This window comes from Ursus arctos, unplaced genomic scaffold, assembly GCF_023065955.2.
Source record: "Ursus arctos isolate Adak ecotype North America unplaced genomic scaffold, UrsArc2.0 scaffold_16, whole genome shotgun sequence".
Classification (NCBI taxonomy): Eukaryota; Metazoa; Chordata; class Mammalia; order Carnivora; family Ursidae; genus Ursus; species Ursus arctos.
This window is the reverse complement of record NW_026622830.1, coordinates 1,687,146-1,699,788: the sequence shown is the minus strand read 5'-3', so window position 1 is coordinate 1,699,788 and position 12,643 is coordinate 1,687,146.

Below are 12,643 nucleotides of genomic sequence, written 5' to 3'. Positions count from 1 at the left end.
TTCATTCATCCATTCGACGAGGTTTTATTGAGCACCTACTGTGTACCAGGCACTATACTAAGTTGTCCTAATGGAGGAAGGCAAACACTACGCAGTAAAGAAGCCACCCATGTCCTCTGGTTTTAAGAAATGAAGCAAGGCGGGGGACGGAGAATGCCAGGGCACGGGGCTGGGTCAGCCGCGGGGCATGCCACTCAGCTCTCCTTTCAAAAAAGTGGGGTGCAGGGGCAGGAGTGTTTGGACTTGCTGCTGAGTTGGGGCCGAGGTGAGGCACATGCCCTCCCAGTGGCGGGGGTGGGGGGCTTTCAGCGCCTGGTGGGACGTGTTGCATGAGCTGGAACATGGCTCAGATGAGAACATCTGCAGCTTCCGTGGCACTGCCCAAAGTCTGGGGGGGGCCGGGTCCTGACCCATCAGGGTCAGAGGTGGAGACCAGGGCTCTGGGCTGGACCCATGTGGATGGACAAGTGACTCTAGGCACTGGTGTGAAGGGTTTTGTATCCCCAGAAATGGCATGATAGCACAGAGTGGTCACATCAGAGGCCACGTGTGGGCCAGGAGTATGGACTCCCACCTGCCCAGGATGACCTGGCGACTCCCACCTCTGAATGTCTGACCTGCCAGCCACAGACACCAATGCTGAGCCCCCAAAACGGCCCATTCTTTGTGGGGAACCTGGTGGCAAGTGGGCTACATTGCACCCCTTCTGCCCCGGGGGTCTTCACAAAACTGCTCAGGTGTGGGCTTGTCACCATGACCCAGGGCCTCATGGAAGCCTGATCCAGGGACAGGGAGGCCCACACAGCATGGCACCCAGCCCACGGCCCACCTCCCAGTGAAAAACCCATAGGTTGCCTTGCATGCTGCCCCATCCCGATTCACTGGAGTGGACAGCCTTCCCGTGAGGATGGGCGCTGTCCCTCAGGACGCAGTATAGTGAATCGGAGAGTTTTATATGACACCACATTTCCAATGGGAAGAGAACGAGTGTCCTAGACCCAGTGGCCCACTGAGGAATGAGTGCCCTGCCCACCCAGGGCTCTGCAGGGTTACAGGTCCCTCCCCCGGAGGGCACACTCTCACCGGGAGGCATGGCAAAGAGCCCGTTGAACAAGCTTCCACTGCCTCCCTGGCGTTTTGAGCCCCCGGAGCCCAGAGAGGAGCAGACAACAGGAGGAGTCACGGCTAAGTCAGCAGGAGGAGGTGGGGCTGCTGGTACCTCAAGTGGCCCGGGGTCGGGGGTGGGGGGGGACACGTGTGGAATGCAGGGCCCTCCTGGCGCCATGGTGCCCCCTGCATGACTATTATGTGCGATGACAGCGCAGCTAGCCCAGCCCGAGGAGGCTCGGTAACCAGGGGCTCAGCCCCTCAGGAATGAGGATGTGGGTCCCACCCCCAGGTAGGCCCCCAAGGCCTGCAGAGGTGACAGTGGAGGTGGGGTGTGGCTGGACAGGTAGTCTGCACAGCGGAGGAAGGAAGGGATGAGCCCCAGCTGAGCCCCGAGAGCAGCTGTAATGACGGGGCTGGTGTGCCTCCCCCCCGTTGGAGATCTCCCCCCAGGAAGAGCGGATGGGGCACCCCTGGAGGAGACCCCACGTGCAGGGGAGACGACCTGTGGGCACAAGGAGGGGTGCTACTCAGCTGTCTCTTTCAGAGAGAACAGAGGACGGTGGTGGGGACTCTATGGGCGGTCTGCACTCTGGGCTCCCGACGGGCTGAGACTGTCAGGGGTGCACCGTGTCTGCACCCTTTCCTACCCACTCTCCTTCCTGCCCCTCTCCCTGCGTGGGCGTCAGACCTGCACCGCCGTGTGGGAGCGCCCCACCTGCTCTCTTTCCCTTTATCTTTCACAGGTGTCCTCAATCATCTCACGACCCTGAACCCCATCTCGGCGTCTGCTTCCTGGAGGACACAAGTCGACACAGGCCAGGTTCCAATGTTGAAAGGGCGGTCAGTGAGTCTCCACTGAGAAGGGGACTCTTGAGTGAAGACCTACGGGAGGGAGGGTGCAGAGGGCAGCCAGGTGGGTCACTGAACAGAGCAGCGTTCTGGGCAGAGGGGAGCTCGGGAGCAAAGGGCAAGGAGTGGGAGCACGTGTCTGTGGCTGGAGCACAGAGAAGGGGGAGGGTGTGGGGAGAGAGTTCACGTGCTGCCCCCAGTCACGGTAAGGATGCTGGGGGGGGAACCCAGGAAGGCTCTGGAAGACTGTGACAGCCCCCCTGCTTCAGGCAGAGCGTGCCTCACAGGGCTGAGGGCAGAGGCCACGGGGCCGGGTCCTCTGGGTGAGGGCAATGGTGGCCAGGCAGGGGCGTGGCTGTGGAGGTGGAAGACCTGGCCAGATTCCGGGCATCTTTTGAAGCTGACCCATGTGGTGTGTGACAGAAGGGCGGAGGTCAAGGCTGGCTTCGGGGTTTGGGCTCCGACGGCTCAGAGGAGGGCGTAGCACCCGTGAGCCGGGAGTGCGCAGGAAGAGCAGGTTGGGGGACAATGGGGTGCTCTGAGATCCAGTTGCCCACCGGACATTCCGAGGCAGAGGTTGCCAGGGCCCCCGAGGCCCAGCCCCAGCCCCGGAATCTGCAGCCTGGCCCCGCGTCAGCCGGCCACCTCCTTCTGAGTCTTGGGTCAGAGCTCTGTGCTAGAGGAACAAAGTTGGGTGTTGCCCACGTCAGACCAGCAGGACGCTGTCCCTTGTGTCCTGTGCTGTCACGGGGCAGCGGGCTCTGCCATTAGCCACACTCACTGTGCTGGAAAAACATTTCTCCTTCAACCAACTGCATGCCCGGTGCTGTTCCTGCAGAGTGGGGCCCCTGCCGCGCGGGACGTGGCCCGCTAATGAGGAATAATGAGGGAGCACAGCCACCGAGGGCCAGCTGCAGGGCGGCCGTCCTGCTAGTTCCGGCCAGGCCCATTTGCTAGAGCGCTTCTCAGGGCGCTGGGTCTTCAGAGGAGCCGCTGCTGTTTGCTTTCTCTTTCTGCAGGAGCTCATTTGAATATGGGAATGCAGATTTTTCTTTTTTTGTTCCTTGTCTTTTTTTTTTCCCTGGTGACATTGTGAGCCAGCTCCCAGTGTGTCCTGATGAGTTCAGGGCCCGGGTGTGATCAGAATGGCTCTGGAGGCCACCAATTTGGAATAAACGCTGAGTCTGATTCCCCTGTCTTTAGGGACAGAGCGGCATTGCGTCCAGGACCCAGGTGGCAGGAAGGAGAGAGCAGACAGGAGAACCGGGGATGTAGTTGCTACAGTTTGGCTGCAAGTGACAAAACCAACTCAGAAAGGACAAAGGGAAAGGGGTGTTTATTGTTGCCTGTGACTGAGAAGTCCAGGGGTGGGTTTCAGACACAGCTGTATCCAGGAGCTCAAAGAACATCTGCTTCTTTCCATCTGCTCTTTCCCTGTAGTCATTATCCCCAGCAGGCAATGTCTCACTAAGATCTCTCCCTACAGCTTCAGGCTGCCCTCCTGTGCTCTCATCTGCTCTGTAGGACGAAGGCGGGGCTGCCAACAGAAACACAGAATGAGCCGCACTGGCCTGGCTCCGACAGTCAGGCACTACTGCCCCAGCTTGCGGTAGCTTTGGCTGGCACCATTAGAACCCCATCCCTGGGGAGGGTAGAGAAAGAATGGCGGGGGGGGGGGGGGAAGGGTGGTGGTCGGGGAAGCAAAGTCGCCCCCTGCAGCTACCCCAGGGGTCCTGCAGGGGTGCCTCCGGCCCCTCCCCCAATGGGGTCTTTGTTGGCAGTGCCCACGGAGCCCCAGGCTCAGTCCTGGGGGCAAGTAGTCCTGGGCGCTGAGACCTCAATTGGAGGCCCCCCTGAGACAAAGCCCCTGTGGAGGGGTCCTTGGGGCAGGCTGGGAATGCAGAGGGCGCCTTCTCCCCGGGCGTCCATCGCTGTGAGCACAGGGCACAGAGTGAGAGGAGTGAGCAGCGGCATGAGCAGTGAGGGTGGCTCTGTTCCACATCAGACCCAGCAGACCTCGAAGAGCCTGGGCAAGGCTGCTCGGGAGGCCGCCTCCGGCTGGGCCCGCGGGAAGGAAGCCTGCAGCCCTGCCTGGCCTACTTCCTGCTCGCCTGGAGCCTGTGCTGCCAGCTTTGAGGCTGAGCTGCCCCAGCCCCCAGCCTGGTCAGCAGCCCCCAGACGAGCTCAAAGCCCACTGCAGCCTCTCCTGCTCATCCTTCCTGGGAGGACCCCCTCCAGGACCTTTGTCTCCACTGGGGGAGCAGAGAGGCTGAGGGCAGGGAGACGAGCACTTGCAGAGGCTCTGAGGCTGCAGAAAGCACCGTGAATGTGGAGGGCTGAAGGGAGCGGGGACTTGACCCTGGGTCTGAAATGTCCTCACCTTGTGCTCTTTTCTCCCAAGGATGGTGCCTGGGTGGAGATATCAAACACGAAACAAGGGTAATGTCAGGAGGGCTCCCTGGAGGAGGCGCAGCCTGGAAGAGGTCTGGTCCAAGGGGCATGTGGATAGCTGCCTGGGGAGGGGCAGGGACGGCTGAGGGGCCAGAAGGATAACCAGCACCCTTCTCTGAGCAAAGCGGTGCCTGCACCTTCCAGAAAGCCCCTCCTGCGAGATCCGGGCTATCTCTCTGGATGCGCCCCGCTCCTGGGGCTGGCTGGTTAGTATTTGCCGAATGAATGAAACACGTTTCATCTGTGCAAGTTCCCTCCACAGGCAAAACATGACTCCATGATGGAGAAAACAGAAAAGAGAGCTCCTCCAGAGCCCTGGGTCAGTCTGTGTGTGGCTGGTGCAGGGCCTAGGGAGAGTCTGGGGGCCTTGGGACCTGGGAGCCTCCGCCACATCCCTGACAGTATTAGGTGGGGCCTCTGTGGCTGTGACCCAGCCCCGCTGCAGGTCGCTGGGCCTGGGGATCTGGACCCAGCACGCGCCATGGCTCCCCAGCCAGGGCTGCTCCAGAGGGCCTTTGGACCAGAGCTCACTAGATCAGGTCCCGGATGGTAAATCTCAAACTTCCAGGGGTCTTTGGCCTGGACAGAGGTGGGGATGGGCCGCGCCGACCCAGGGCCCAGCTCCGGGGCTTGTGGCAGTGGGCCAGTGGGGAGGGGTGGGGATGGTGCCCAGGGTCCTCTCCCATGACGACAGCGGTACCCCAATCCCAGAGCTCCCTGCCCAGGACTTGGCCCCTCCCTGCCCTGAGCCAGGCCTTTGTCTGGACTCCTGGCCGGCAGCTGGTCAGTTGCTGGCTGCCATCTGCCTGTCCTTGGAGGTCCTGCCCTGACCGGAGCGTGTTTCTGCTGCTTTCCGCCCTCTGCCCAGCAGCGCCACCATCTCAGAGCATTAGATCCCCGTGCGTCACCCAGGGCTGACCTTCCCTCTCCCTTCGCCGTTCCTGTCCTGCGCTGGCCCTCTCCTCTGATGACCAGGTGGGATGGGCCCAGTGACCGCAGTCCATCTGCAGAGCCCAGGCCTGGAGGTCAAGGCCGGGCAGGCTGGGGCTGCACACAGGGGCTAGCAATGCCTTTTTCCCGACGGCACAGCTGAGCTCAGCGCGGTACTGGTCGGGGAGTCTGTCTGGGGCCGGGGATAGGGTGACCTCTGGGTTGGGCTCACTGAGAGCCGCCCTGGGACTCTGGCTGCTGCAGGCCTTTCCCCCCGACTGGCTGCTGCCCGGCTCCTCTAGTGGGGAGGCTGAGAGGTGGACAGTCCCCATCTTGGACCTCGTCAGGGTCCCCCAAAGCCCAGGTCTGGCCCTGGAACCTGAAGCCCGGCCAAACTTCTGTTCCCACTCCATGGGTCCCCATGCTGCCCTCCCCACCCCGGAGCCCTCATGGTCAGTCCGGCTCTTCCTCGTCTTGTCCGTGCTGCTCTTGGGAAGCAGTAATGCTGGGCCCCAAGGGGGTGTGTGCACAGTGCTAGCCCCCAGCAGATGAGCATCCCCCTGACCCTGTGTGGAGCCCTGCGCCCCGCTTCCTTCCTGACACAGCATTCAGGGGAGCCCCACGGGGCCTGAATGAGGGGCCCACGTGCCTGCTGCCTGGCCCTGGCAAGGAGCCTCTGTGGCCCCGAGGGCATGGGGTGGCTCGGGGGGGGGGGGGCTATGTCTGTCAGGAAAACGCCGAATGATCCAAGTGTCTCAGTGCTGGGGGTGCAGGGTCCAGATAAGGAAGATGTCCTCCGGTCCCTGCGGGAGCCTGGTTCCTCCACCAAGGCGACCAGCAGAAAGTGGACAGCGGAGTGTCAGCCCCCAGACCCAGACCAGAGACTTGTCTCCCGCAGGTGTGCAGCGGGGCCACCAGGGTTCTCCCCAGGGCTTGTTACCCCAGTGAGACCCCTGCCCATTCCCTCCCCTCCCCCCGCCCCTGCCCTCTCCACCACCTCCCTGCCCTCTCACCACACTCCCTCACCCCTGCCCTCTACCCCCATCTTTCCCTCCACCCCATCTTCTCCACCCTCCCTGCCCTCTCCCCGCCCCCTGCCCTCTCCCCCAGTCTCTGCCATCTTCCTCCCCCTACCCCCTCCCCCGCCCCTCCCCGCCCCTGCCAGACTCAGCCTGGGTGTACCTTTTCCCTGCACTGCATAATCCTCTCACATTTTCTAAACTTGCTCTGCTGATTTATGCAGAGCTGGAAACACCCATAGGAGGAGCAATGAGCCCTTCCCTGGGCTCTATTTTCCCATCTGTACAGTGGTAACAATACTGGATAAACCACTGGCTAAAAGCCTCCTGAAAACCTCTGGGGCTCCCTGGAGCCCGTCCCCGAGTGACTCACCTGTGCACCATCCAGAAGGGTGGCCCCAGCCCGGGATGCCCCGATGGGGAGTAGAGGGCTCCAGAGGCCTCTCCCCATGTGCGGAGAAAGGTGCTTGGGGACTTCTCCCCGAGCCTGCGTTCCCAGCCCTCGGTTCAGCCGCGCTCCCCTCCACGTGGCCTCAGCGTATGGCCTCGTGACCGAGCCCCTGGTCTGCCTGATGATGCCTAAGTGCCGCGGTGATGTCCCCGGTCCCGGTCATGTGCCCTGCCTGAGACAAGGGATGGGGTCAGCCTGTGGGCAGAGGCCCCGCAAGAGAATCCGGCTGTTCCTGGAGACGGGGGTGGGGGGAGAGCGCCTGCTGCCCAGCTCAGGGGACACGCCTGTGCCTGCCCGCCTCCGCAGGCGCTTCTACACACCTGGGGCTCCTCTGGGTGCCGCCAAGCCCTGGAGAAACAGGCTTGGAGAGACCCCCTGTTCACAAGCAGCAGGGCCCGGACCCGCACGGGCCCCATCGGAACCCCAGCTATCTGCCCAGACCACCTGCACTCCCTCCTGCCAGCAGCCAGGGCGTTTATAAGCACCTACCATGGTCGCGGCTAGGAGCCTGGGAAGCAATGTCACTTCCAAGGCCAGGGGAGTGGGGGGAGGTGCCCGGCTGGCTTTGGCTCTGGTGGTGCCCTGGGCTGTGTGAGTCCTGGGCAGGCCACCTTCCCTGAGCTGGGGCAGCCCTGGCAAAGTTTCCAGCATGAGGCCTCTTCCCCAGAACAAACCTGCCCAGCTCACCCAGCCTTCCACCCTGCCTGGAGGGGACAGAGCTCCCCAGCTGGCTGCGTGCAACTCCCGAAGACCGGAACTGGAGGGGCAGCACCCCTGTACCCTGATTCCTGTACTGAGCCACCTGCAGAATTTGTGGGGCCTAGTGCCGGATAAAAATGTGGGCCCCCGCCCCAGAAATTGACAATGTCAAGCGGCAACAGCAGAGCAGTGAATCGGGCACGCAGCCTCACGTGACTACACGGGTTGCACACCCCTGAGCCATGACACCCCCCACCAGGGGCACAGTCCAGCCTGCCCCTCCACTGCGAGCCAAAAGGCAGGCCTGGGGCGTGCCTGGCACATGGTTGCGAGCTGTCCCCTCCTCTCCCCTGCCCTGCCTTCACCTCCTAGGGATGGCATGGAGGGAGCACACTGACCCCCAGAAGAACCCCAAATGCCCTAGCGTTTCCTATCCAACACCCCCAACCCCACCTGCTGGAGTTAGAGTGCAGCTGCTGGGGGGGGGGTGCCCCTGTGACCAGCTCCTCCCTGGACCCCAGGCTGGTTAAATTGTGCCCCCCTCTGACCCCCGAACCTGGCAGCTCCCCTGGCAAGTTAAATTGAACCAGCCCAAGCTGTCCTTCCTCCTGCTTTGGCCCACCCTACCGGTTCCCCCGCACACAGATGTGCCCACACCCCTTCCGTCCCATGCAGACCCCTAGAAAGAGTGGAGAGAGAAGGAGCAGAGTCCACCCTCCCCTTCTCCTTGTCTGGGGTCCCCTGTGGCCTCCTGGGCCCATGCCTGCCCATGCGGGCACCCCCGCGCCGGCTCAGCGGGTGCTCCACCGGTCCTGCAAGAAGGAGCCACCTGCCTGAAGTCAGGGCATAGCCAGGAAGGGAACCTACAGGCCCCCGCTGAGTACTTCAGCGCTCAGGGACAATGCTAAGCATCTGCCAGGCACGCGGCACAAGCCGTGTGCAGCAAGGGAGTCGGGGACTGGAGCCGAGAGCTCTCCCTTGGGTCCGGCGCTGCCTTGTCTTCCCAGAGCCCACCTTATGAGGTGTTCACGTCTCTGCCCGTACCCTGGCTGGAGCTGGAGCAGACTGGGAGCCACAGGACTCTGGGTGGTCTCAAGGGTCTCTGTTCAGAGAGGCCAGCAGGCAGGTCCTCTGACCAGCTCCCACCCATAACCTTCTCCCCTGAGTCCTCTGTTTTGTTTAGGCTGGTAATGCACTCAGCTTAAAATGCTGCTCTCCCACCAAGAATGGCATGGGATGCAGTTCTGGCTAGTGAGATGTGAGCAGAAGTGCCTGGTGCTGTCAGGGACAGACCCTCAAAGGGAGCTGACTCCCCTGGTGGGGCAGCACTTCTGTGCTTCTTCTGTCTTTGCCTCCTTCTTCCTGGTCGAATATGCATGAGATGGCTGGACTGCCAGCAGCCATCTTGGGCCATGAGGTGAATGTGAGGATGGAAGCTAGCTCTAGAAAAGTTGCACAACAGGTAGGAAGTGGGTCCTTGATGATGCACGGCCCCTGCCAGCCCTGGACAGCCTGGGCTGTGTCATGTGCAACAGAAGTACATCTCTATCTTGTGGAAGGCTGTGTTACTCTGAGTTTCTGTATATGTACCTCCAGCTAGTCCTAAAGGCAGGCAGCCCAGTTGGTCTGAATGTCCCCCAGCAAGGTGGGAGGCCACTCCGGGATCGTGCAAAACACTCCACGGAAAAAAGGTGCCTAGTTCCAATAAATCCTGGCTCTGCAGCTGGGCCTTCTGTCTCTGGGAGTCTCCCCCTACACCAGAATGATAAGGGCCCTGGGACACCCTGCATTGGAGGGAGACATTTGTTGGCTTTATTTTAATAGCTTTCCCCAAACCTGCTTGACCACGGAGACGTTTCCTCCAGAAACACCTGATAACAGCCAGAAAGGCCTTGGGATTCCATGGCATCTGGTTTGGGAAGGTGCACTCACAGGTGCTAGGCTGCCACTGGGTACATAGTAAGTGCTCAATAAATGCTAGGGCTGCTACTGAAGCTAGAAATGGGGCCTATGTCAACTCTATGAGCATGGAAGTCAGGGCCCCACCAGCCCCCTCATGCCTGCCTGCTCTGGGGCTCTGGCCTCTGCCTTGCCCTTTGTCTTGGCCCCTGGGGGTCAGCTCACTCCTGCCCATTCCTTCCTGGGGCAGACTGACCTCAGGGCCGCCTTCCTCCCCCAGAGTCGGGGGCGCTGCTGAGTCAGGTGGGGTTGAGCCGGGAAGAGCTGGCTGGCAGAGCCACAGCGGTGAGGAAGCCGCGGGGTAAAAAGTTGGTAAGAGGAATGCATTTCTTCTTCTTTTGGCAGAATTCAATGGGTGCAGATTGCTCAGGTCCCAAAGCCATGGGGAAAAAAAAGAAAAAGCCCTTTGCCGCTGCTATTGATAACTTGTCTCTCTTCACGTGGTGGGTTCAAAACTAAAAATACTCTCCTCCGACGACGGGGAAGCCGAGTGCTGTCACGTTGCAGAGGAGATGAGAAAGTTGCATGGGGAAGGATCTGCTTGGGCCACGTGAGGGCCGGGGCCAGGCCTCGGTGGCCAGTGTTCTCTGGCCGCCCAGGCTGCATCCAGAGGAAAGATTCCCCAGCATTCCACAGGAGGGAGTGGAAAATGTCCTCTCCAAAGGCCTGGGGGTGGCAGGGAAAGGAGTGAATTCGGGCCGCGCCCCCCACAGGGCTAAGGCCAGGCCAGCGGTGCTGGGCGCCCAGCACCCTTGAACACCTAGCCCTGTTGGGCTAATGGGGTAGCTCTGGCTGCAGACCTGCTCTGCAATGGGCAAACTGCTCTGCTCCCTGAGCCTCAGTTTCCCCGTCTGAAGGGGGGCGATCATCTCTGTTCTGCCTCCTCGTGGTGAGGCAGACAGAAGGAGGACAATGCAGGTGAACGTGCTTCCTGAGGGCAGAGTCGGGGCACCTGTGCCCACAGCTGGGACCTCTGGAGCCCAGCACACCAAGCTCCGGGCCCACACATCAGCCGCCCACAGAACTCATGGGTCACGGTACCGACTGATGCTCCTGCAGGAGCTGGGAGAGGGAGGATCCGATTCTGGGGTGGTAAGTGATAGGCAGACATGACTGTAGGGTTCGTTCTTGGGCTTGGCCTGGTCTGAGAGCAGTTCCAGTGGGAGCAGATACCCCAAAAGTTATCTACTAGCCCAGCGCTTCTCCAAGCTCTGAGAGCACACACATGGTTGAACCCCCACCAGAGAGGACTCTGGGAGCCCAGCCAGGCCTGAGTGCTCAGGGTGGAGGAGACTCTGTGACAAGCCCCCCCCACCCCTGCCGCCACCGGGCAGGTAATCGGTCAGTTACTATTATGACCCATGAGGCCCCCAGAGGTCCCAGCCACCCAGGAACACCTGGGCATCTTATTCAGGTGCAGACCCCAGCAGAGAGGTCTGGGCAAATCCCTGCCTTTCCAACAAGCTCCTGGGCCGTGCTGGGCCATGGGTCCACAGAGCCACGCGGTGCCTGGACCACTTCCTCCCTGCAGGCCTGAGGTGAGTCATTTTCCGTGCCTGAGGCTCGGTCTGCTCATCTGCACAGTGGAGCTGACACACGGCCTCTACTCGATTGGCTGTTGCACACGTGTGAGCTGCTGGACCCTGGAGAACACCAACTGTCATCACCACCATCATCACTGCATGGTCCCAAACCCTCTGTCTCCTCTTCTGCTCCTGTCTTCCATCCCATTCTTAGAAAATTTTGTCTTTGGAATCAGCCTCTTGACCTAGTGAAGATCATGAAAACTGCTCCTGATTTGGTCCCATGCACCATCCTTCCAGGCATCAACCAAGAGGGGACCCCCGCTCAATCCTGGCCATGAGGAGCACGGAGGACCAGCAGCCAACCCTTGGAGTTCGGGTTATTGCATCTGTTTAAAGGCGGTAAACTGATATCCCAGCTGCAGGGCCCAGTTGGGGTCAGACCTTACCCCACCCCAAGGCCAAGGCAGAGGTGGTCAAGCTCAGCCCTGGGTGGTCCGTGGGCAGACAGACTGTCCACTCCAGTCTCTCCTCTGGCCATAGCTCTCTGATGTTACACTCACCCCAGAGGTCATGGCTGAGGGGCGAGCCAGTAGTTTGAGCCAGTAGTTTGAACCCCTCGGAGCATGTCCTTTGCATTAGGTCAGAGTCTTAGAGACTGATCAGGATGGCGGATGGTGGTTTCGGGACCCTGCACTGGACTTGGGCCAGGCCCAGGAGGAAAGCTTCGGAGCATCTCCATGGCAACAGGCCTTGTCCTTGTCCTGGCTTGGGGGCCTGCATGCACCTCCCGCGCCTGCTGGGGTCGGTTTCTTCAGGGGTAACCATGGCAACGCCTTTGTTTCTGAGGCCTGGCCCCGCCCCCTCCTGGTTTCTCTCTACAGCAGAGATTGGGAGAGCTCCTTTTCAGTCCCAGCACGCCAGCGGCCCCGCCGACAGGGCCCAACCGTGAGCGGGGCCAGCACCTAGGATGGGGGATGACAGGCTTTCTGGGCCCAGAAATGCAGCCTGGGCCCCATCCTGCCAGAGACCCCACCCACTCTCTTGGGCCCTCATCTTTATGGGGCAGCCAAGACCTGCCCCTGCCCTCAAGGCACCCCTAGTCCTACTGGGGGGACCTGTCAGTCCCTCCTCCTTGCTAGAAATGAGGAATCACGTTCTGAGGAGGGAGTGAAGAAGCTCCCGTGGGTCTGGCTTTGTGGAAGAGGCAGCAATGAGCGGGGCCATTTCATTGTGCCACGTGGTCACGGGTAATCTATCGGTACTCTCGGGGTTGCAGGGACCCCCTACTCCTTTGTACTCAAACAGGCTTAAGCAGCAAAGGAAATAGAGTAGCTCATATAACTGAAAAGTCTGGGACAGAGCTTACTTATGGTGTAGCTGTTCCGGGTGATCCAGGAGATCTGTTTTTGCTTTCCTCTGGGCTGGCTTCATTCCCTGGCGGCTCCTCCCCTCATGGTGGCAAGATGCCCACTAGTAGCTCCAGACGTGCATCCTTTTCTCCCCCAGCCCAGTTCTGGAGAGGTCTGTGGGCAGATGGGAGAGTTATCTGGCCTTAGCCCTCCTTCTGGCCCCCAGCATGTCTCAGGGCTGACCCTCATTGGCCAGGACAGCGTCTCTTGCTCACCCCTGAACCAGCTGCTGTGACTCTG